The sequence below is a fragment of the Dipodomys merriami genome, unplaced genomic scaffold (assembly GCF_024711535.1).
Source record: "Dipodomys merriami isolate MVZ:Mamm:240054 unplaced genomic scaffold, mDipMer1.0.p SCAF_292, whole genome shotgun sequence".
Classification (NCBI taxonomy): Eukaryota; Metazoa; Chordata; class Mammalia; order Rodentia; family Heteromyidae; genus Dipodomys; species Dipodomys merriami.
Genome location: NW_027204404.1, coordinates 1,313,911 through 1,336,980, shown reverse-complemented (window position 1 = coordinate 1,336,980; position 23,070 = coordinate 1,313,911).

Here is a 23,070-nt window from a genome sequence, read left to right as displayed (position 1 = left end):
CACACACACACACACACACACACACACACACACACACACACACACACACACACACTCACCACAAGGCCACATTCCCATGCCAATCATGCAGCTGCTCTGAGCCAGCTTTAAGAGTGGGTCCCTGAGCTAGCAGTCAATCATACCTGTGTGTGACTTGCCAACCTGCTACTGTGTAATTTCTCTTGTAGGGACACAAGCCTCAGCAGAGGGACCAACTTTTCACTGCTCCTACCCCTTCCACCCAGTCCCAGCACTATGCTCAATCTCATAAGCACAGGCTTCTCCTTGCACAGAAGGTTCTAATAGGTGCTCCCAAACTGCAAACCTCCCACCCCCAAGGAAAGGAAGAAAAAGAAAAATCTGCTTTTTCTCCAAACTCCATGGGATTTCTTTGTTTGGGGAGTACCTAGGACTCAACACTATATCTCCCCAGCTGGCAGGGAAGTGCTGGGCTCAAGCAGTCCTCCTGCCTCAGCCTCCCAAGCTGCTGGGAAATTCAGGAACACCACCTGAAAATGGAAACATTCTTTTTCATTTCCCTTCTTGGTGCTGTGAAAAGAAGTACGACGTGCGATCTGAACTCAAGGCCACACACTTGCTATTCACATGCCCTGGCTGCCCTCAAGCTCAAAGTGATTCTGGTGACACTAAATATAGTAGATTTGCCTCCCCCATGAGAAAAGTAAAACATGGGAGTGGAGCACAAATCTACTAATTTCAAGGCTGACTGATAACAAATATGATATAGTGGGGCTACACAAGGAGACAGGCATATAGCATTGAGGTTTCCAAGATACTAGCTACCGACTGTGAGCCACAAAGCTGCAGTACAACAGGTGAACACAGGAGAATCTTCCCTGCACAGAAGTGTCTTCCCAAGGAGCTTCCAGAGACAAGAGCCTCCTTGAGAGCCCAGTCAAACCAGGATGCACTTAGTTAATGGAGGATGTGATCCTGCCAACTCATCACAGCAGAAGCAATACTGTGCTCCTGTGTTCATCCTGCCACTGAAGCAGGACAGCCACCCGGGGAGGGGTGTCTCATCATCTGAGGGAATCTCTTCATCTGGGGGAGGTATCATTGCCCTTGGAGGGTCTTGACACCTGGGAGCCTCCATTTGAAGAATCATACCTTTGTGTGTGGTGCCAGCACCAAAAGATTTGCTAGTTCATTGGAGACAGAGTTTCCCAGACTTTTCTGTCCTAATTGGCTTTAAAACACAATCATAAAAACATAATCTTCAGATCCTCTGATCTCAGTATCCTGAGTAGCTTGGATTATGGGAGGTGTTACCAGAACCTAACAGAAATCCTATCCTCAATGATGGCAACAGTTTAGTATAAAATCCAGCTCAGTATAAAATCTGAGCTCCTGCTCAATCCTGGAGCATATACAGGCAACCCCACTCAGAGCCTAGAACAGGACCAAGGGGCGAACGTAAGATGATGCTGCACATGGCCACCTAAGGACCAGCCATGATCACAACAGGGACATTGGGTGTAGAAATAGTTGCAAAGGATTCAAGAAGGAAGTGGAAATTTCAGCTAGCTGAGGAAGCCTATGCTACTTTGGCCAGAGTGGCAGCTCCTTCTGCCTGTTGCACAGTGTCATGTGGCAGACACTGGGGACACCAGTATCCCATCTACTCAACTGGGCTGGTCCAGATGGGCACAAAGGGTCTATGTGCTTCCTAACAGGAAACAAGAGCCAGAGGTTTCTCATCACGTGTGAGAATTGACTCTCACCGAAAAGAGGAGGAAGCCCCCAGCAACAGCCTGCTGGGACAGCCTCTGTGAGCCTGTTTTGCAAGTGGAGTTCAAAGGAGAATGTTGTCCTAGACTGCACCCTCTGAGCTCTCAAGAAAAAGAAAATCAAGGGGTATTGCCAAGAGATAGAAAACTGAAGGCAGCTCTGACATGGGGAATAGGCAGATATCTGAGCCAGTGGTAAACACCATAAATAAGGACTGTTCATCTCTATAAGAGTCTCAGTTTCCCAGAACAGCAGGAAAGAGAACCAGAAAGCTGGGGGTCTATAACCCTGAGCACACACAAACTCAGTGGGCTTGGGCCCTGCTCAAGGGCTCATCTGGAAGGGTGAATCCTCCACCTCGCTGAGACCCGGGCACAGCAGTTAAGATGGGAGGTGACTTGTTTGTAGAGTACAGCAGAAGGGCAAGCAGAATTTAAGCTGGAGAAGATAAGCTGTGGCCCGCAAAAGGATGAGACAGCAGACAGAATGGATGGGCAATGAGAACATCCCTGTGCTGTATCACAACACCAGCACTTAGGGGCAAGCCACGCAAAAGTTCCAGCCTGCAGCCCACTATATGTCCCTCTAACTACCTGCTATGCATCAGCAACAGTCTGCTACAGGGGCCGGCATGGGTCAAGAATCTCCACCGTGATGAAATTCTTTTGTCTTAATCATAGTTTGATCCCCAGTGATAATCATTGCTAAAAGGAATGACTGTCTCCCAGCACACACAGTCTTGAACAGCACAGGACAGACACTGCTCACTGCTGTGGGAGTTGTCAACAAAGGTGCTAAAACTTGAACAAATTGCCTAACTCAGCACTATTTCCCTCCCACTGTCAGGATAAACCTAGGCAGTGTGGAACAAAAGCCCCTGCCCCATTCAGAGAGAGAAAAAAACCTCCAGATGAGGTGCTCAGGCTGCCGGCCAAGGCAGAAACATGGTGGATGCTAGTTGCCAAAGAGCATTCATGATGGCAGTGGCTCACCCACATGAGGAGAGGGGAGATGAGGTTGGCAGCTCACCCACGTGAGGCTCAAGCTCAGGGTCTGGTCCAGTATCTTCCCTCTCCACAGCTTCACCAGCAGCTTCTGAAAAGACAACAACTACAGACCCCTCATCACAGACCAAATAAATACCATGTAAACTGATGGTGACAATGACCAAGCCATGTCTCCTGACCTTTGAAGCCATTCTGCACAGCCACACCACGCTCCTCAACATAGGCGAACATTCTCTTCCTGCAGTGGGTTCAGCTTCCAATACACCCTAAGCAGCCACAGTATCTCAGACTTCATGTTTCGCATGACAACTGCATCCTTCTCCTTCCTACAGGCACAGCTTCTGCTTCAGGTCCTGAACAAGGCATGGGAAAAAAGATAGGTACAGTGAGCTCTAGGAGACAGGAAAAATACCTCTACAAGTGGCGAAGCCAGGAGACTGAAATCTGAGCATTGCAACTTGCATAAAGTCAAAAGTGAAGGCATGGCTCAAGTAATAGAGCACTAGCCTTGAGCAACAAAGCTAAGCAAGAGCAAGAGGCCCTGAATTGAAGCACCAATATCAGTCCATGCACATGCACACACATGTGGGCACATGCGTCCATGCACGCGTGCATGCACGCGCACACACACACACAGACGCGTGCGCGCGCGCGCACACACACACACACACACACACACACACACACACACACACAAACAATGACTTGCAGACATAATCACTTTACACTGGGCCTGCAATGGCCACATCATACAGAGCTAAGAGCCACAGTACATGATTGAGCTTGGAGAAGCTGTGGAGGAGGGGACAGAACTGGAATCTCTGCTCTCATTCCATGATCCACAGGGAACAGACAGAGCCTCTTTCAGCCACGGAGAAGTGAGGGAGCAAAGGGCAGGTCCTGGATCCTCAGAGGACAGGAGTAGTTCCTGTTCAGCCAAGCCCAACAATGCTGCTCTCTCCCTGAAAGCCTTCATGGAAGCTGTCCATACATGCTATCCTAGAGTCGGTAGTGTTACAAATGTCTCTGGATATTGGGATGTCCTGTAGGAATAAGAACATCTACTCCAAAGGAATTTAGCAAGACAAAATTTACTCCTTCAGAAGGGTGTGTCACCAACCAAAAATTTGGCAAACAAGTACACACAGCACACACTGCTCCCTTTAATTCCTAAAGCCAAGAGGCTTTGCCCATGTGCTCAGACTGTCTGAGCTCAGATACAGAATGTGCAAAAGGATGTGAATGAACAGGGTGTCACAAACATTCAAGGGTCTTTGTAAAGGATTCTTAAAGTGCAGCAGGCAAAAGATATAACCAAAATGTAATCAACAAAGGCCAAACAACCAGGCCAACAAATAAAGTTTCAAAAAAAATTCTCACAAGATTGGCAGAAAGGAGCCAATCTACTTTTGATAGAAAAGAAGCTTTTCTCACACTAGGAAACATGATCAAGCCTGACTCAGAGTAAGGCCTCATGTTATATCCAAGATGCTCCAGACACAAACCAAGGAAGGTTTAATAAGAGACTCCAAGGGACTGCAGCCCCATGGAGGGAAGGGTGAACCAGACCTTGAAGAGACTCAAGGGAACATAGCTGCAAAAGAAGTTACACGAAGCCATTCTCCCTCTCCTTCCTACCAAGACAACCTTTTTTTTGTTTTTATATTAAAAAAAAAAGCTCTGGACTGGGAATGTGGCTCAGTAGTTCAGTGCATGCATGAGCCCCTGGATTCGATTCCCCCGGACCACATAAGGAGAAAAAAAAGCCAGAAGTGGTGCTGTGGCTCAAGTGGTAGAGTATTAGCCTTGATCTGAAGAGCTGAGGAACAGTGCCCAGGCCCTGAGTTTGAGCCTGACAAAAAAAAAGAAAGAAAAGAAAAAAAGCAAAAAAGAAAAGATCTTATTACAAAGCCAAGTCTGTATCTTACAACCCTCCTGCTCAACCCAAGTTTTAAGATTACAGGTATGCATCACCATACTTAGCTGGACCACAGTATTTTGGTAATACTGGGATTAACAAAAAACAACCCATTAAGCTTGCTAGGATTGTGCTGCATCAATTAAACCATTCACCTAACTCAGGGCCGCAGCTTTTGAAAGCACCCTGGGGATTTGTTCAGTGTCACTCAGGTACATACACTCCCGGGGAAGGCAAACTCACAGAATTTTGGGCTCTATCACACTTGCTCACTTAACTCAGGACCTCCTAGAGACATTACCAGAAGATTTAGTATAGCCACTGGGCTACAGTAGCAATTCCCCATAAGAGAGAACACTGGGCACTCTTTAGAGGCACTTCTTTTTGTCACAGAGGAGCAGTAGCTTGTGCCTTTCACTGACACATGATAGGTAGAAGCCTGGTGTATTGCTGAACACCTCAGAAATCACAAGCAAATTCACAGAATCCCCAGACCAATGTAACAGTGGGAGCTCAGGCCACTGTGTGCCAGTAGCCAGCATCTCCTCCATCCCTCCACTTATGCATGATATTTTTTTTTCTTTAGACTCTTAAATCCAACACATCTCAGCCTCTCTCACTGTTATCCATGGAATCCTAATTCTACACTTCACCTTCACCAGCCTTCAGCTGCCACTTCCATGCCAAGTCTAAGCCTCTGGCAGAGAAAGGTAGACCCTACCCCACAGGGATGACAGGTGTGTCAGGGGCCCAGGCACACCTGCTCCATCTTTCTAGGGCACCAACTATATCCCAAAGAAATTGCACTTTCTTTCTCTTTACAAATGCCAAAGAATGATAGATTATGTGCTTCAATTTCTAACTCAAAGGGTCTAAAAGGAGGAAGAAGGACAAGGAAGAAGGGAGGACAAGGGAAAGGGAAGAAGGCAAGACACCCATTCACACTTGGATCCCAGCTTCTCCAGACCAGTCCTGTCCTCTGTTTTTCGCTGACACTCAGGGAGCTCCATGGGAAAAGAAATAATGACATGCGGGAAGGACACAGCCAAAGCCAGGCATCCAACAGGATATAGCCAAAGCCAGGCATCCGACAGGTCACAGCCAAAGCCAGGCACCCACCCAACAGCCCTGTGGTCATGAGAGCCCCTCTCTGATACAGCACTAAGTATCTGGTGCCAACCAGCAGAATGCTTGACAATGAACAGCAAGAAACAGCACAGTCCAATTCAGGTTCCAGAATCCCCTGGATCTACCAGCTAGAACACAAATCCTCAGATATTTGCATTAACTACAGACTTTTTTAGATAAAGGTTATCATTTTCTTTTTTAGGGGGGTCCAGTTGTGGGGCTTGAACTCTGGGCCTGGGCGCTGTTCCTCAGCTCTTCAGCTCAAGGCAAGCGCTCTACCACTGAGCCACCTTCCCAGCCCCAAGGTTACTAATTTCTTAAGTGACAGCAATCACACAATTGTCAACTATCACTCATATTTTAACACCCAAAAGAATATAGAGGACCTCTCCTCAGAAGACAGGGCTTGTTGAGAAGGGTAGTATACTATACAGAGCTCTAAGGAACACTAACTCCATCACTAAGCAGGCCAGTTCACAGAAACTTCCTCTGTTCCCTTGCTCATCTGCATTAGGACATCACTGCAGAATGACTCCAGACATGGAGGGGAAGGAGATAAGAAGAGGAGTTGAAGGCAAAGCCAGGGAGAGGTCTGGTAGAACAGTCAGTGCAGAGGTACGCAGGACAGCACAGGATCCCTCCCCTCCTTCAGACCCAGAGACCTAGTCTCAACTGGGACTTAGCCCACCCACCCCACCCCCAGCCCTACAATCTGGACTCCTCTTGGAGGCCTTCCCACTTTGTCAGCATTCCCAAGAACTTGAAGTTAAACAGAACTTAAATCAGGGCAAACGTGTAGATGGAATCACTGCACAGTACACAAATGGCTCCAAAGGCTGATGTGGTGAAATGCCCAATCCTGCTTCTCCACCTGGTTTTCTCACAGTGCTGATGGAGACCTATGATTACAAAATATCCTCCTCATGAAAGCAGAAGACACACTGATGCTCCTCCTCCAAGTCTCTCCAAGAACGTCATCAGCATCCACTAGTCCATGAGCGGGAGCACAATGTTGAGCACTCAACCAAGAGGAAAGCAGTCACTAGGAGAGGATACGCACCAGAAGGAGAGCACTCACTCACCAGGAAAAGAGCACTCATGAGGAAAAGAGCACTCACCAGGGTGAGGAAGCCATTGTAACAATCGTTTACAGCATTCCCTGGCCTCCTACAATCACCCCAAATATGTCAGTATACCAGGATGAGATCTGGAGGACAGATAGCTGCCTCAATGACATAGGATGGGAACTTAGGCCAAAGTGTATCCCTAGACATCACCCTTACCAGCCTATCCTTCTGGGCTGCTTACCTGAGATATTCAGGACTTGACCAGGACTCTCTGCGCCCAGATATCTACCAGACATCTCACAGGGCACATACAGTTCACCTGCCTGTTCTGCTGCTTCTGCAGCTGTAGAGAACTTCTGGAACAGAAGTAGAAAGGTCCTTCCACTGTCTAAGAAATGAAGTTCAAGTCCTCATGTTGGAAAAGATGTTAGTATTTATCCCCAATTCTTCCATGGCCAACATCTTTCTCGAAGGCAAAGAAAGGTCAGAGCCAACCTCTCACACCCCATCAACTGTTGCACACAACAGTGTTTTGCATAAACTCTTCCCCTAAACCCCCTGTGAGCCCACAGGCATAATCTGCAATTATTTGAGCCAGAACTGTCTGTTTCCAAAGAGGAATGAGGCATACGAGCATGTGACCAAGTCCATGTGAGAGCTGGCCTGCACCCAAGCACAGAACGAGCCATAAGAAGAGGTGGTCAAATGCAATAGAATTGAAAACCCAGAAATGAACCTACAGACCTATAGCCATCTAATCTTCGATAAGGAAGCTAAAACAATAGAATGGAAGAAAGACAGCCTCTTCAGTAAATGGTGCTGGCAAAATTGGTTAACTACATGTAGAAAACTAAAGCTCGATCCTTATATATCACCCTGCACCAGAATCAACTCCAAATGGATCAAAGACCTTGAACTCAAAGCAGACACTCTGAAAACATTACAGGATGGAATAGGAGAAACCCTAGGTCTCCTTGGCTCAGGCCGAAATTTTCTGAATAGAGACCTGGAAGCACAACAAATCAAAGAAAGGTTGGACAAATGGGATTGCATAAGGTTGCAGAGCTTCTGCAGGGCAAATGACATAGCTAGCAAGATCAATAGAAAGCCCACCGATTGGGAGAAGATCTTTACTAGCCATACAACGGACAAGGGTCTCATATCTAAAATATACTTGGAACTCAAAAAATTAAACCACCCAACAACAAGTCCTCAAAGAAACAACTGCCCAATAAATAAGTGGGCGAAAGACTTAAAGAGAAGCTTCTCTGAAGAAGAAAGAAGGATGGCCAATAGACACATGAAGAAATGTTCAACATCCCTAGCCATAAAAGAAATGCAAATCAAAACAACATTGAGATATCACCTCACTCCAGTTAGAACAGCAAAAATCAAGAACTCTAACAACAACAGATGCTGGAGGGGATGTGGACAGAAAGGAACCTTACTTCATTGTTGGTGGGAATGTAAACTTGTTCAACCACTTTGGAAAGCAGTATGGAGGTTCCTCAAAAGACTTCACATAGATCTCCCCTATGATCCAGCAATCCCACTTTTGGGCATTTACCCAAATGTTTACAAACAAGACCACACTAAATCTACCAGCACAACTATGTTTATTGCAGCATTATTTACCATAGCTAAGATATGGAACCAACCCAGATGCCCCTCAGTAGATGAATGGATCAAGAAAATGTGGTATATATACACAATGGAATTCTATGCCTCCATCAGAAAGAATGACATTTCCGCATTTGTTAGGAAATGGAAAGGTTTGGAAAAAATTATATTAAGTGAAGTAAGCCAGGCCCAAAGAAGCATAGGTCCCATGGTTTCCCTTATTTGCAATATCTAGTATAGGTATGAGTCAAGCGGAAAAGGTCAGATAATGTGATGTTAGGAAAATGAACCCTTAAATATGTATTTTAATGTTTTCGTTTCTTTCATGCATGTGTTTCTAACGCATTTTATAAGATTATTTCTTTGTTGCTTTGTATGTCCCTCCCCCACAGTGTAACCCCCGCTTTCACTATATTTGATGTCAGTATAACATGTGGAGGAGATGGGGACAAACAAGTCGTTTAAGGATTCAGGTGGACCTGTTGCAACAATGAGAAGTACAAAATGTCACGTCAAAACCAACTTTACAATGTCGGTGTGGGGGGGAGGGGGGATGCTGGGAAGGGAGGTGAAGGGTAAACAAAGGAGGAGGCTGCAATGCTTGGTAAGAAATGTATGCATTATCCTGCCCATGTAATTGTAGCCCCTCTGTACAGTATGTTCTCAAATAAAATAAAATTTAATAAAAAAAAAAGAAGAGGTGGTCAGCAGCCTGGTGGCACAACCCCCACAGGAACACCCACAAAAAGTATGGCCTCTGCGAATCAGAAACAAGGCATGCAAAAGCAGGACAAGGGCAGTGGTTAAACATGAACAATAGCCAGTCCACCACTCCTTCTGTCTCACAGCTACATATCCACGGTCAACAAGCCTCACAAAAACTAAACCTTAGATAAATATTAAGGAAATTGTAGAACACAGGGAAGACTTCAAGATTCAAGGATTGGAACACCGTAATGTTCCAAATCCAACAACGATCAAAGCAAAGAAATCCCTGCTTCTGACTCACTGAATGGTATTAACACTTTAGTGGTATGACATCCTAAAAATGGCCACAACAAAGAAAAAATTGACACAAATATCAATCCTCGTGAGAAAAGTGATCTTTGTTATTGCTGTTGAAGTCAAAGGCAAACTTGCATGCCTAATTTATGGCTCTGTGTTAACAGAAATGGAAAGTCAATCTGGAGCATAATTCAAGCTCAAAGCAGGCTAAACAGAGGTAGAAGTAGAGAAGAAAGAAGAGAGCTAAGGTCAGATGTATATGATCTTCCAGCCATTGTAGGATCTGCTTATTCCTTCTGGCTATGTCTGATAAATTAATGAAAACAATCAGAAACCAAAAGAAGGTAGGCTAATCAGCAAGCTTAGAGTAAAATACAAAGAATCTCGTCCTAAAATCTTCTTTCACAAGGATATTTCAAAAGATTTTAAAAATTGGATCCTTTGAGTATGACATCTCATTCCTGTAATCTGATATCCTTGGAAGACATAGGTATAAGGAAGGGGGAAGTGAGAACTTATCAGAAAAAGAGCCAAGGTGGGAGGTGTGGCTCAGAGGCTGAAGTGCCTGTATACCAAGAGCAATGCCCTGGGTTCAAACCCCAGTACTGCCAAAAAAATAAAATAAATGAGCCAGGCACCCCATAATCCAAGCACTCGGGAAGAAGAGGCAGGAAGACAGCTAGTCAAAGTCCAGCCTAAAGCACACAGCAAGACTTGTTCTCAAGGTACTTAAAGAAGACTGTTTGTTTACCTCTGAATTCCCCATTTAACAAGGGCTATAGCATCAGTTCCCTATACACAACACAAAGAAAAGAATGGGATGGGAAGAGAGGATGGACACATGAACACATGTATGTGGTCAGAGGCAACTGAACTCTGTCACTCTACCCCCACTTCTAAGCCTAAATCCATTCAGTTGTCAAGACTGGATGAGAAGTAAATTTTAAGTCCTCCCCTTCTACATAATGTTGACACCTGCCTGGGGTAACCCACCAGAACATAGCACTGTGCATGTTCAAATTCTGGGAACCCAATGCCTTCAGTCTAGCAACAAGGTGCCAGGGCAGGCTGCTCACCCACTTCATCAACTTACAGGCCTTGTAGCTGCTCCTACCCACTGCCAACTACCCAAGGCATTTCCTCAGCAACACACTGGGAGTTAGGCACAGTGTCCCTCAAACATGTCAAAGAAATGAGCCCAGTGTGGCAGTGACCTCAGGAGGAAAGTTAGTGGAAGGATGGCCTGGGCTTGATTGAGACACTGTCTCATTTCTCACAAAATAAAACAAAATGTCTTTTAGAGAAGACATCTAAACATTGCCAGGAAGCCTGCCACCCACAGCCTGGCCACACCAGTACTCTCATGAGTCTACCTACTAGAGAGAAGCTCCTAGTGGGCCACCCTGAGCCCCAAGGGAACCCCTTCAAGGTGGAGTGCACAGCTCAGAACATGCTGAGCCTCTAAGGGGGGAGGGGGTGCAAATGGCAGGGTGTCTGGGCAGACCAGATCTAGGGGCAGAGGGCCGGACATGTTCTGGGTGAGGGGCCAAGAGCCAGCTGGCTGAGGCTGGGAAAATCCCCGGGCGAGGTGCCAAAGGTCGACCAGCCCTGGTGATAAGGACGTCAGGTGCCAAGGGCCACACATGGTCTCAAGGCAACCTGGACAGTGGGGCTGGGGTCCACATTGGGTCTTGGGAGGGTGAGTGGCCCAGGGCTGGTGGGCTGGATCTGTAGGCATATTGAGATGAGTGGCCAGGGCCAACAGGGGTCCCTGGGCAGCTGTAATGAGGGGCTGAGGGCTGGGCCGGGGTCTCAGGCAGCCAGAACAAGGGGACAAAGTTCCCAGGAATTCCATGAGGAAGGGCGCAGGGCCAGCAGGTCTCAGGAACAGCCATGCTAGGTCCAACAGTCAGCCTTTTACTTTCCTTCCCAGGACCAGTACTCTACTGCATGCACATGCTATGTTCTCCATGTACACTCCACTATGTGTCAATACTCCACTGCATACACATGCCACATTTTCTGTATACAGTCCACTATGTGTCAATACTCCACTGCATGTACATATTGTGTTCTCCATGTACAGTCCACTCTGTGTAAATACTCCACTGCATGCACATGCTCTGTTCCCATGTACAGTCCACTGTGTGTAAATACTCCACTGTGTGTGCATGCCATGTTCTCTGTGTACAGCCCACTATGTGTCAATACTCCACTGTGTGCGCATGTCATATTCTCCATGTAAACCCATGTTGTGGAAATACTCCACTGCGCATTCATGTGGTATTCTCTGTGTACAATCACCTGCCAAGAGGTCCTTAGGTTGCTTCTGGCTTCTTTGACTACGGTGAACAATGTTTTATGAACATAGGTGTGTCTGTCCCTACCTTCTTCTGTTGGCATACACTTGGGAACTAGAGGTGTGTACCATCTCCCTGCACCAGCATTTGGGGACCAAGCCTCTGCTCTGTAAAACTCCGGGACACTCTAAGCACATCACCTCTTAGAATCTAGCACAATTAGTCCTTTTCATTTTTGTCACTTTAATAAATTTGAAATCGATTTTGATCCACTTTTCCCTAATCACCAGTGTTGGGCATCTTCTCCTTGTACCTTTCATGATATCCACAAGGCCTTTTGTGACCCTGGATGCATTTTGCCCAATTTTTACCATGTGTGTTATTGTTACCTTCAAATAGTTTTACAGAAGAGTTTTGATTTAACGTGTCCATATATGTGCACAGTGTATCTTGTACAAGCATTCTCCCTCCATTAATTTCACTTCCTCCAACTATCCCAAACCCGCTTATATCATTCAGTTTCCACGTTCCATTTTCACATACATATATTGAGACTGATATGTACATCCTCCCACCATTCTTCTCTCTATTCATTTTTCCCCTACCATTAGCATCCACATGCTCTAGTCAAGACACATTTCAGTTTCCTGATATTCATTTGTTAAACTATTAGCTTTTTGATGGGGTTATGCCATGGAATCTCACTCCAGCCTATACCATACTTTAGTCAGTTTGGTTTGGCATACATACATCCACACCCACACCCACACACATATATTTATATTTATACTCTAGATATATGTCATGCTAGCTTATACTATATTTTAGTCAGTTTGGTATGACCAGTATGTTTGTTTTAGGTATAAGATCCACATATGTTCCATGCACTAGTGGCTTATGCCCATAATTCTAGTCACTTGGGAGACTGAGGACTGATTGTAGTTCAAAGCCAGTCAGGCAAGAAAACTGTGATATTTTTATCTCCAATTAACCACCCAAAAGCTAGGAATGGAGCTGTAGCTCAAGTGGTAGAAGGCTATCCTTCAGTGAAAAAACTAAGGGACAGCACCCTGAAATCTAGACCCTGTACTGGCAACAAAGAAAAGTTTAAAAAGAGTTGCATATGAGAAGCGACATGAGCTCCTTATCTTTCTGAGCCTGGTTGCTTCACTTCAGATTCATCCATTGCCCAGCAACAACAAAAAATTCTTGTGTGTGTGTGTGTGTGTGTGTGTGTGTGTGTGTGTGTGTGTGTGTGTGTGTGTGTGTGTGTGTGTGTGTGTGTGTGTGTGTGTGTGTGTGTGTTTGTGTAATGGTCCCGGGGCTTAACTCAAGGCCTGGATAATATCCCAGAGCTTTTATGCTCAAGATTAGCATTCTACCACTTGACTCATCTCTGCTTCTGGCTTTTTAGTGGTTAATTGAAGAAAAGAGTCTCACTGAGTTTCCTGCCCAGGCTACCTTTGAATCACAAGCAGCATCAGATCTCAGCCTCGTGACTAGCTAGTATTACAGATGTGAGCATCAGAACCCAGAAGAAGTATATATGATTTTTCTTTCTTTTTTTTTACAGGAGTCTAAAGTTCCCTGAGTCTCATAAAAGGCTTTACATTTAGACTCTTGACCATTGTTGGAAATTTTAAGACTGTGGAGAGTCTTAAGATTTTACCTTTTGAGAGGAACATGATCCTGAAGGGTCCAGGGGCAGAATGTTATACCCTTAAAATGAAATGTCCACCACCAGCTCATATTTTCAAGGCATACTGCCCAACTAATGCTGCTGGAGGAGAAACGTATTAGCTTACTTCTAAACTTAAATAGAAGTAGAATGGCAGCCATATTTCAGCATCTTAGACATCCCAGCCTTTTCATGGAGCTGGTATAGTTTTCAGATATCAAAACAATATTTTGGAGGATCTACGTATCTTGACTGTCCCCACTAGCTCCTTTATATAATTTGGATTACTGATAGAATTATGGATCTCCTACAGACGTCTGCTTCGAAGGTGTTTCTGAAAACCAGTACCTCCAGCTAACAACATTGTTTGTTCCTTGCTTACATAGTCCTTCCTCCTCCATCTCCTTCTTCTCTTCTTACTCCTCCTGCTCTAGCCTCTTCTCCTCTTCTTCCTCCTCCTCCTCCTCCTCCTCCTCCTCCTCCTCCTCCTCCTCCTCCTCCTCCTCCTCTCTCCTTCCTCCTCCTCCTCCTCCTCCTCCTCCTCCTCCTCCTCCTCCTCCTCCTCCTCCTCCTCCTCCTCCTCCTCCTCCTCCTCCTCCTCCTCCTCCTCCTCCTCCTCTTCTTCTTCCTTCATTTCTATTTTTATTTTTTGGTTGGTTGTGGGGCTTTACCTTTTTTTTCAAGGTGGTATTCTAACACTTGAGCAATACTTCTTTTCCTGTTTTTTTTTATGGTTAATTGGAGATAAGAGATTCATGAACTTGTCTGTACAAGCTGGCTTCAAACTGCAATCCTCAGATCTCAGCCTCCTAAGTAGCTAGGATTACAGGCTTGACCACTGGTTTCCACTATTACTGTAAATAGGTCTTTAAGAAGATATTGCACTACTAAAACCCCAACTTTTAGCTCAGTGCTTATCACTAAAGCACCAGGTTAGGAGAGCAGACTCAGGACACTCTCCCTGGATTGACAGACCTAGCTCTTACTCTTAGAACACTCATGCCACAGAACATGGGCAAATGAAGGCATGCATGTCATTAAGGAGATACATGGCTTACACAAACAGGTCACAAGGACAACTGGAACTTAGTAGGCACTGTATAAGGTTCAGCTGCAATAACCAGTAAAAATAAACAGTATCACATCCACTTGATCTTGTGATATATCTTGTTTGTCATATATTAATTTGTTGAATTTTTATGTTCTTTTTGCCTGTCCTTGTGCTTCAACTCAGGATCTGGGTGCTGTCCCTGAGCATTTGTGCTCAAGACTAGTGCTCTACCACTTGAGCCACAACTCCATTTTAGGCTTTTCTTGGTTAAATGGAGATAAGAATCTCATGGCCATTCCTGCATGGGCTAGCTTTGAACCTTAAACCTTAGATCTCAGCCTCCTTTGTAACTAGGATTACAGGAATGTGTCACAGCCACCTAACCTTTATATAATTTTAACACATTAAAAATATTTGCCATGAGCAAAGACACACAAACAAGAAATTATTCATCCAGACAATAAGTAATTACAGAATGAAAGGTGACTTTCAAGGCACTGAAGCTGCTCTTCCTTGGCTTCACCAAGATATAATGGAAAGGAGTAACCACTGAGAGTTGAACTTTCAATTGAATTAAATTCTAAGTCTATCTGAAGATTATGGCACCCAGGGTTGAATGTAGGGTTGGGCACTGTCCCTAAGCTTTTCAGCATAACATTTGAGCCATGGCTCCCCTTGGGGCATTTTTGGTGGTTGATTGGAAATGAGAGTCTCAGAGACTTTCTGCCATTGGGTGGCTTTGAACTACAATCCTTAGATCTCAGCCTCCTGAATAGCTATGACTATAGGCATGAGCCACTGGTACTTGGCAATTTTACATTGTATTTAATGAAACTCTTGAAACTCAAAGCATTTTACATTTTGTGTACAGTTTAGCTTCACTGTACATCCATTGGTAGTAATAACCACTGAGATATGTATATAATATTACATATATATTTTCTACATTATGGGATGTGTGTATTTACTTATTATTATTACTACAGATCATTTTCACATGTTGAGTTATTTGATGTTTGCAAAATTAATCACATCAAGCAGTGTTTTAAATAACTCATGCTAATGCAGTCTGATTGTATTTCATGAATGTATTTAAGATTGCAACCTCTGAGCAGAAAAATGATCAGTAAAATATGTGAGACCTCTTATTATAAGGTCTACAGTAAATTTAGAAACAAGTGACCAGATAATATCAGCAAGAGACAACTTATCTCCATTTCAGCGATCTTAAAGCTGTTCTTAATCCTGAAGCAAATAGCATTGGTTTACTTACAGTTATTATGGTCCTTTGTGATTTGGAAATTAAGATGCAATGCTCATAGGACAAGCCCTAAGAACTTGTATGCTAACATTGCTGGAAGGAGAATAGGAATAAAGTGGGGAAGTGGTCTGAGTCCAGAAGGCCAATGGGAAGACAATAGCCTCTTCTCTTAAGTGGATGGTTTTATGGTGGTATAGTGGCAGCTTAAAGGTACCAGAGACAACATTGGCTTACCACTGTGCTTCACAATGTATGGTCTCTTGTATAGGTATTAACGTTGTTGAAGAAAGAATATTCAGTCTGGCATGTAGCTCAGTGGCAAAGTGATTGTCTAGCAAGCACAATGTCCTGGGTTCAATTCCAACTACCAAAAATGAACAGACCAAAAAAAAAAAAAAAAGAATCTTCTGTTGGCACTGGTAGTTTACACCTGTGGTTCTACCTACTTAGGAGGCTGAGATCTGAGGATCAAGGTTTGAGTCGTGAGGCTATTATCTCCAATCAACCAGCAAAAAGCTAATAGTAGAGGTGTGGATTGAGTGGTAGAATGCAAAACTTGACAAAAAAAGCCAAGCAAGAATGAGAGGACCTGAGTTCAAGCCTCAGTTCCAGCACAATTAAAAAAAAATCTTCAGAATCTGGGCACTGGTGGCACACACCTGTAATACTAGCTACTCAGGAGGCTGACATCTGAGGATTGAGATTTGATGTAGGCTAGTCAAAAAAGTCCCTGTGAGATTCTTATCTCCCATTAGACCCTAAAAACTGGAAGTGGAGTTGTGGCTCAAGTGGTAGAACACTAACCTTGAGCACAAAGAGGCCCAGGGACAGTGCTCAGGCTCTATGATCAAGCCCCAAAACAGAAACAAAAACAAATCCTCAGAAAATTTAAAATGGCCCCTGAGCAAAATCACAGAGTTAATGGGTGTCAGGATCAGGGCTCAAATCTTGATCTGGGTACAAAGTACATTTTCTCCTTAAGTTGTAGTAAAAATTTTTATTATTTTTCACAATGTGAAAATGTGTAAATCAGTGACATTTAGCAATTCACAATTTTGTGTTACTATTGCATGATTTCTGGAGTATTTTTATTTGCCCTAAAGAAGACCTATTAAGGAGTAATTCTCCAACATTATATTGCCCCTAACTCCTGGGAGCACTAACCTACTCTGTCCCTACAGATTTGCCTATTCTATAGATATTTTATATCAGTGAAATCATACAATAAATGGCCTTTTATCTCTGCCTTCTTTTAGTTAGTACAGTGTTTGCAAAGGTAGCCTATATCACTGCATGCATCAAAACCTTTTGTCCAACCAGGAGGCAGTGGCTCACTTCTGTAATCTTACTCAGAAGGCTGAGATCTGAAGAACACAGTTCAAAGCCAGCTGGGGCAGTAAAGTCTATGAGATTCTTATCTCCAATTAACCACCAGAAACCAGGAGTGCCAGTATGGCTCATTCTGGTAGAGCACTAATATTTACGGTAAAAAGCTCAGGGCAGCACTCAGACCCTGCATTCAAGCCCCACAACAACAAAAAGCAAGCAAGCAAGCAAACAAACAAATCAACTGAAAAATACCTTCTGGCCATATAATCTTTTTTTTCCACTATATTTTATTGTTAAGTTTATTTAGTGACAAGAAGGGAGGTAGGGAGTTTCCCAAGTGAGTTAAGTTGGAAGTTGGATACAATTCAGGATCTAGGTTTTCTCCATATTTATAGTTTCAATAAAGGGTTAGTTAGAGAGAAGAGTTTTTCCCAGACTTGTTTGCCAAGGCTGGTTTTGAACCATGATCCTGACATCTCAATCTTCTCAGTAGTTAGGATGCTAGGCATACCACCTCTACTCAGCTTCAATTACTTTTTAGGTGTAAGAAAATATTACCCTGAATTTTCCCCTCCAATCAGCTCTGCCAGATATTCAAGGCAACCTATACTTCAGCAGTTGCTGGCAAAGGAATGGAAATACAATGAATCATGTAAGATTAATGAAGGTTGAGGCTGGAAGGGGCCCCATTTCCCCTGTTTCCTACAGTCACCTGATGCCTGAACATAATCCAAAATGTCAGGGAAAGTGATGGCTGTAAGATGGGGCAGCCACCAGTTGCGTGGGCAAGATTTCCTGTAGCAAACCCCTCTATCTCTGAGCTCCAGGCCTTAACTGGCTATCTGAAATGAAAAACAAAACCATCCAAATCACCAACCTCAACATGCCCAAGATGGAACTCATGGTCCCTTCCCATTGTTGCATTTAATTGTGACGAGCATTCCCATTTCAGATGCCCATGCTGGCAAAAGAATTTTCACATCAGCTTTATCATCCATACCAAGCAATGTCCAAGTCCTGCTGATCTAGTCACTGTTACTTATATCTACTGCTACCATCCTAAATCCAAGTGACCTCATCAGTTCTTCCCTGGATACTCCAGTCTAGTTTTTCACAGCACAGCTAGAGTGGGCCTTTCAAATATAAATTGGTTGTGTTTAAGGCACTGCTTCTGGAATGAGGACTAAAATGTGGTCTTTGTTCAATCATTCTCGTCCCAGTCACACTGCTTTCCTTTGAGCTTAATAAGGTTTGCACTCCATCCCACCTCAAGTCATCTGCATCTGCCCCTTGTCACCTCTCACTTTCACCTTAACCTTCATTTCCAAAGGAAAGCTTTCCCACACATCCTCATGGTCAGACCCTTGCACTAGGAGTCACATCCTCATGGCTATACCCTTGCACTGGTGGTCACATTCTCATGGTCAGACTCTTACACTGGGAGTCATATCCTCATGGTCAGACCCTTGCACTAGGAGTCACATCATTAGGGTCAGATCCTTGCACTAGAAGTCATGTCCTCATGGCAAGATCCTTGCTCTGGGAGTCACGTCCTCATGGTCACATTCTTGCACTAGGAGTCACGTCCTCATGGTCGGACCCTTACACTGGGAGTCACATCCTCGTGCCAAGATCCTTGCACTTGGAGTCACGTCCTCATGGCCATTTCCTTGCATTAAGAGTCATGTCTTCAGGTTAGACACTTGCACTGGGAGTTAGAAGAGGACTCTGTCTTTCTTTTTTTTCCTCAGTATGCAGAATAAGATCTAAGGTTCATAACAAGAAGTAGCTGGTGCCTCCTCAACCACACTCTAAATGCCAAGTACAGGGCTGTTGAATGACTAAGTGAATGGGTAACCTTCACAGAAGTGTAGCAGACAAGAACATACCCCAAGCTCCAGGGGGTTACAGGATGGCTGCGTACAATGGGTCTGCAGCCCAGGTCACCTGTGCCCATCTGCAGTGGCTCTGCCCCTGGCCCGCCTCTCACAAACAGGCCAGGGTGGGGCATGGAGGTCCTATGATGTAACAGCCTCCCAGCATGTGATTAGGCTCTCTGGCACGCAGGCTAGGGAATGGACGTGTCTCTGTGTACTGATTGGCTGTCTCGCTGCGGTTGGGCAGGCAGTGGTAGTGGCAGCGCAGAGAGGGACTAGAACAGGCCTGGCAGGGAGGGCAGAGGCAGGCAGCCTGGGTCCTCACCACAGGCTTCCCTGAGCCTTGCTTGCTTGGACTGCCCATGGTGGGCCCGCCGTAACCTTGGCAGGATAAGGGCTCCCTGGGGTGCCCTATGGTTGCCATCTGCAACACAATGCAGGAGAGGTTAAGCTGGGTCGTGGCCAACTGCTTCCACCAGCTGCTGGAGGAAGAGTGGGACCCATTCAATCTCTTGCGTTAGGCCAAGCTCTGGTGCCAGCAGCAGCTGCAGCACCAAATGCATGACCAGGTGGTAGTGACGGCTCCTGGCGGCTGGGGTGGCCGAGTGTGGCCAGGCCGGAACCTCAGTCCCCAGGCTGGGCATGGGCTGCAGCTGCAGGGAGTCCCAGAAGGAGCTCAAGAGCAGCCCAGCGCCTGGTGTGCCATGGCCAGACAGCCCCGACTGGGTACGCAGGTAGGAGAAGAGGGGCTTGGGGCTCAAGACCACCTGGCCAGCAGCCTGTACTCTCCACGTGAGTCCGTGGCACTGTGCACAGCAAGGGTGGGAGCCCTGGAGACATTGCAAGGGTCAAGAGCATTCATGGCCACGAAGATTGCACCTCAGGTGGCCCTGGAGTCAGGCAAAGTTGGGGGGTCGCGGGGCCTGTGCACAAGTCCAGAGCGGGCTGGTGCTGCGCAACCACCATCCCAGCCAGTGCACAGTGTGAAAGGGGACCGGCAAAAAGGGAAGGGGGTGACCTGGAAAGGGGGGAAAAGTGGAGGGTGGGGCGCAGGGACACGAAGGGTGCAGGGGGCGGGAGGCAGAGGACATGGGCAGGGCTCCAGTTCTCCAGTTCTCCAGCTGACGCTGGCCTGGCAGCACTTGCAGTCCTGAATCACCCCTGATTGCTCTAAAAAGGCATTCCTAACCCTGTCACCTCCAAGCTTCTAGATGCCTCCTGCCTCATCAGACCACAGCCTGGTGCAGGAAGGGGAAGGGCACCTCAGAAACCACTTACACCTTACCCGCCCTGACCTACGGCGCTTGCACCTGCCTCCCCCTTCTTCCCTGATTGCTGAGTGAGGTGTGCTGTTGTCATGAGGTTACATGTGTAGTTGTCACTTTTGTAAGTGTTGAGCTTAGTTGTCACTGTTTGGAGTAGTGAAGTGAGGTGTGCAGTACTCATTGTTCAGACTGTTCTGAGTGTTGAGGTTAGGTCTGTGGTTATCACTGTTGTGATTACTGAGGTTAGATTAGATGTGTAAGGAGAGGATACGCACCAGAAGGAGAGCACTCACTCACCAGGAAAAGAGCACTCATGAGGAAAAGAGCACTCACCAGGGTGAGGAAGCCATTGTAACAATCGTTTACAGCATTCCCTGGCCTCCTACAATCACCCCAAATATGTCAGTATACCAGGATGAGATCTGGAGGACAGATAGCTGCCTCAATGACATAGGATGGGAACTTAGGCCAAAGTGTATCCCTAGACATCACCCTTACCAGCCTATCCTTCTGGGCTGCTTACCTGAGATATTCAGGACTTGACCAGGACTCTCTGCGCCCAGATATCTACCAGACATCTCACAGGGCACATACAGTTCACCTGCCTGTTCTGCTGCTTCTGCAGCTGTAGAGAACTTCTGGAACAGAAGTAGAAAGGTCCTTCCACTGTCTAAGAAATGAAGTTCAAGTCCTCATGTTGGAAAAGATGTTAGTATTTATCCCCAATTCTTCCATGGCCAACATCTTTCTCGAAGGCAAAGAAAGGTCAGAGCCAACCTCTCACACCCCATCAACTGTTGCACACAACAGTGTTTTGCATAAACTCTTCCCCTAAACCCCCTGTGAGCCCACAGGCATAATCTGCAATTATTTGAGCCAGAACTGTCTGTTTCCAAAGAGGAATGAGGCATACGAGCATGTGACCAAGTCCATGTGAGAGCTGGCCTGCACCCAAGCACAGAACGAGCCATAAGAAGAGGTGGTCAAATGCAATAGAATTGAAAACCCAGAAATGAACCTACAGACCTATAGCCATCTAATCTTCGATAAGGAAGCTAAAACAATAGAATGGAAGAAAGACAGCCTCTTCAGTAAATGGTGCTGGCAAAATTGGTTAACTACATGTAGAAAACTAAAGCTCGATCCTTATATATCACCCTGCACCAGAATCAACTCCAAATGGATCAAAGACCTTGAACTCAAAGCAGACACTCTGAAAACATTACAGGATGGAATAGGAGAAACCCTAGGTCTCCTTGGCTCAGGCCGAAATTTTCTGAATAGAGACCTGGAAGCACAACAAATCAAAGAAAGGTTGGACAAATGGGATTGCATAAGGTTGCAGAGCTTCTGCAGGGCAAATGACATAGCTAGCAAGATCAATAGAAAGCCCACCGATTGGGAGAAGATCTTTACTAGCCATACAACGGACAAGGGTCTCATATCTAAAATATACTTGGAACTCAAAAAATTAAACCACCCAACAACAAGTCCTCAAAGAAACAACTGCCCAATAAATAAGTGGGCGAAAGACTTAAAGAGAAGCTTCTCTGAAGAAGAAAGAAGGATGGCCAATAGACACATGAAGAAATGTTCAACATCCCTAGCCATAAAAGAAATGCAAATCAAAACAACATTGAGATATCACCTCACTCCAGTTAGAACAGCAAAAATCAAGAACTCTAACAACAACAGATGCTGGAGGGGATGTGGACAGAAAGGAACCTTACTTCATTGTTGGTGGGAATGTAAACTTGTTCAACCACTTTGGAAAGCAGTATGGAGGTTCCTCAAAAGACTTCACATAGATCTCCCCTATGATCCAGCAATCCCACTTTTGGGCATTTACCCAAATGTTTACAAACAAGACCACACTAAATCTACCAGCACAACTATGTTTATTGCAGCATTATTTACCATAGCTAAGATATGGAACCAACCCAGATGCCCCTCAGTAGATGAATGGATCAAGAAAATGTGGTATATATACACAATGGAATTCTATGCCTCCATCAGAAAGAATGACATTTCCGCATTTGTTAGGAAATGGAAAGGTTTGGAAAAAATTATATTAAGTGAAGTAAGCCAGGCCCAAAGAAGCATAGGTCCCATGGTTTCCCTTATTTGCAATATCTAGTATAGGTATGAGTCAAGCGGAAAAGGTCAGATAATGTGATGTTAGGAAAATGAACCCTTAAATATGTATTTTAATGTTTTCGTTTCTTTCATGCATGTGTTTCTAACGCATTTTATAAGATTATTTCTTTGTTGCTTTGTATGTCCCTCCCCCACAGTGTAACCCCCGCTTTCACTATATTTGATGTCAGTATAACATGTGGAGGAGATGGGGACAAACAAGTCGTTTAAGGATTCAGGTGGACCTGTTGCAACAATGAGAAGTACAAAATGTCACGTCAAAACCAACTTTACAATGTCGGTGTGGGGGGGAGGGGGGATGCTGGGAAGGGAGGTGAAGGGTAAACAAAGGAGGAGGCTGCAATGCTTGGTAAGAAATGTATGCATTATCCTGCCCATGTAATTGTAGCCCCTCTGTACAGTATGTTCTCAAATAAAATAAAATTTAATAAAAAAAAAAGAAGAGGTGGTCAGCAGCCTGGTGGCACAACCCCCACAGGAACACCCACAAAAAGTATGGCCTCTGCGAATCAGAAACAAGGCATGCAAAAGCAGGACAAGGGCAGTGGTTAAACATGAACAATAGCCAGTCCACCACTCCTTCTGTCTCACAGCTACATATCCACGGTCAACAAGCCTCACAAAAACTAAACCTTAGATAAATATTAAGGAAATT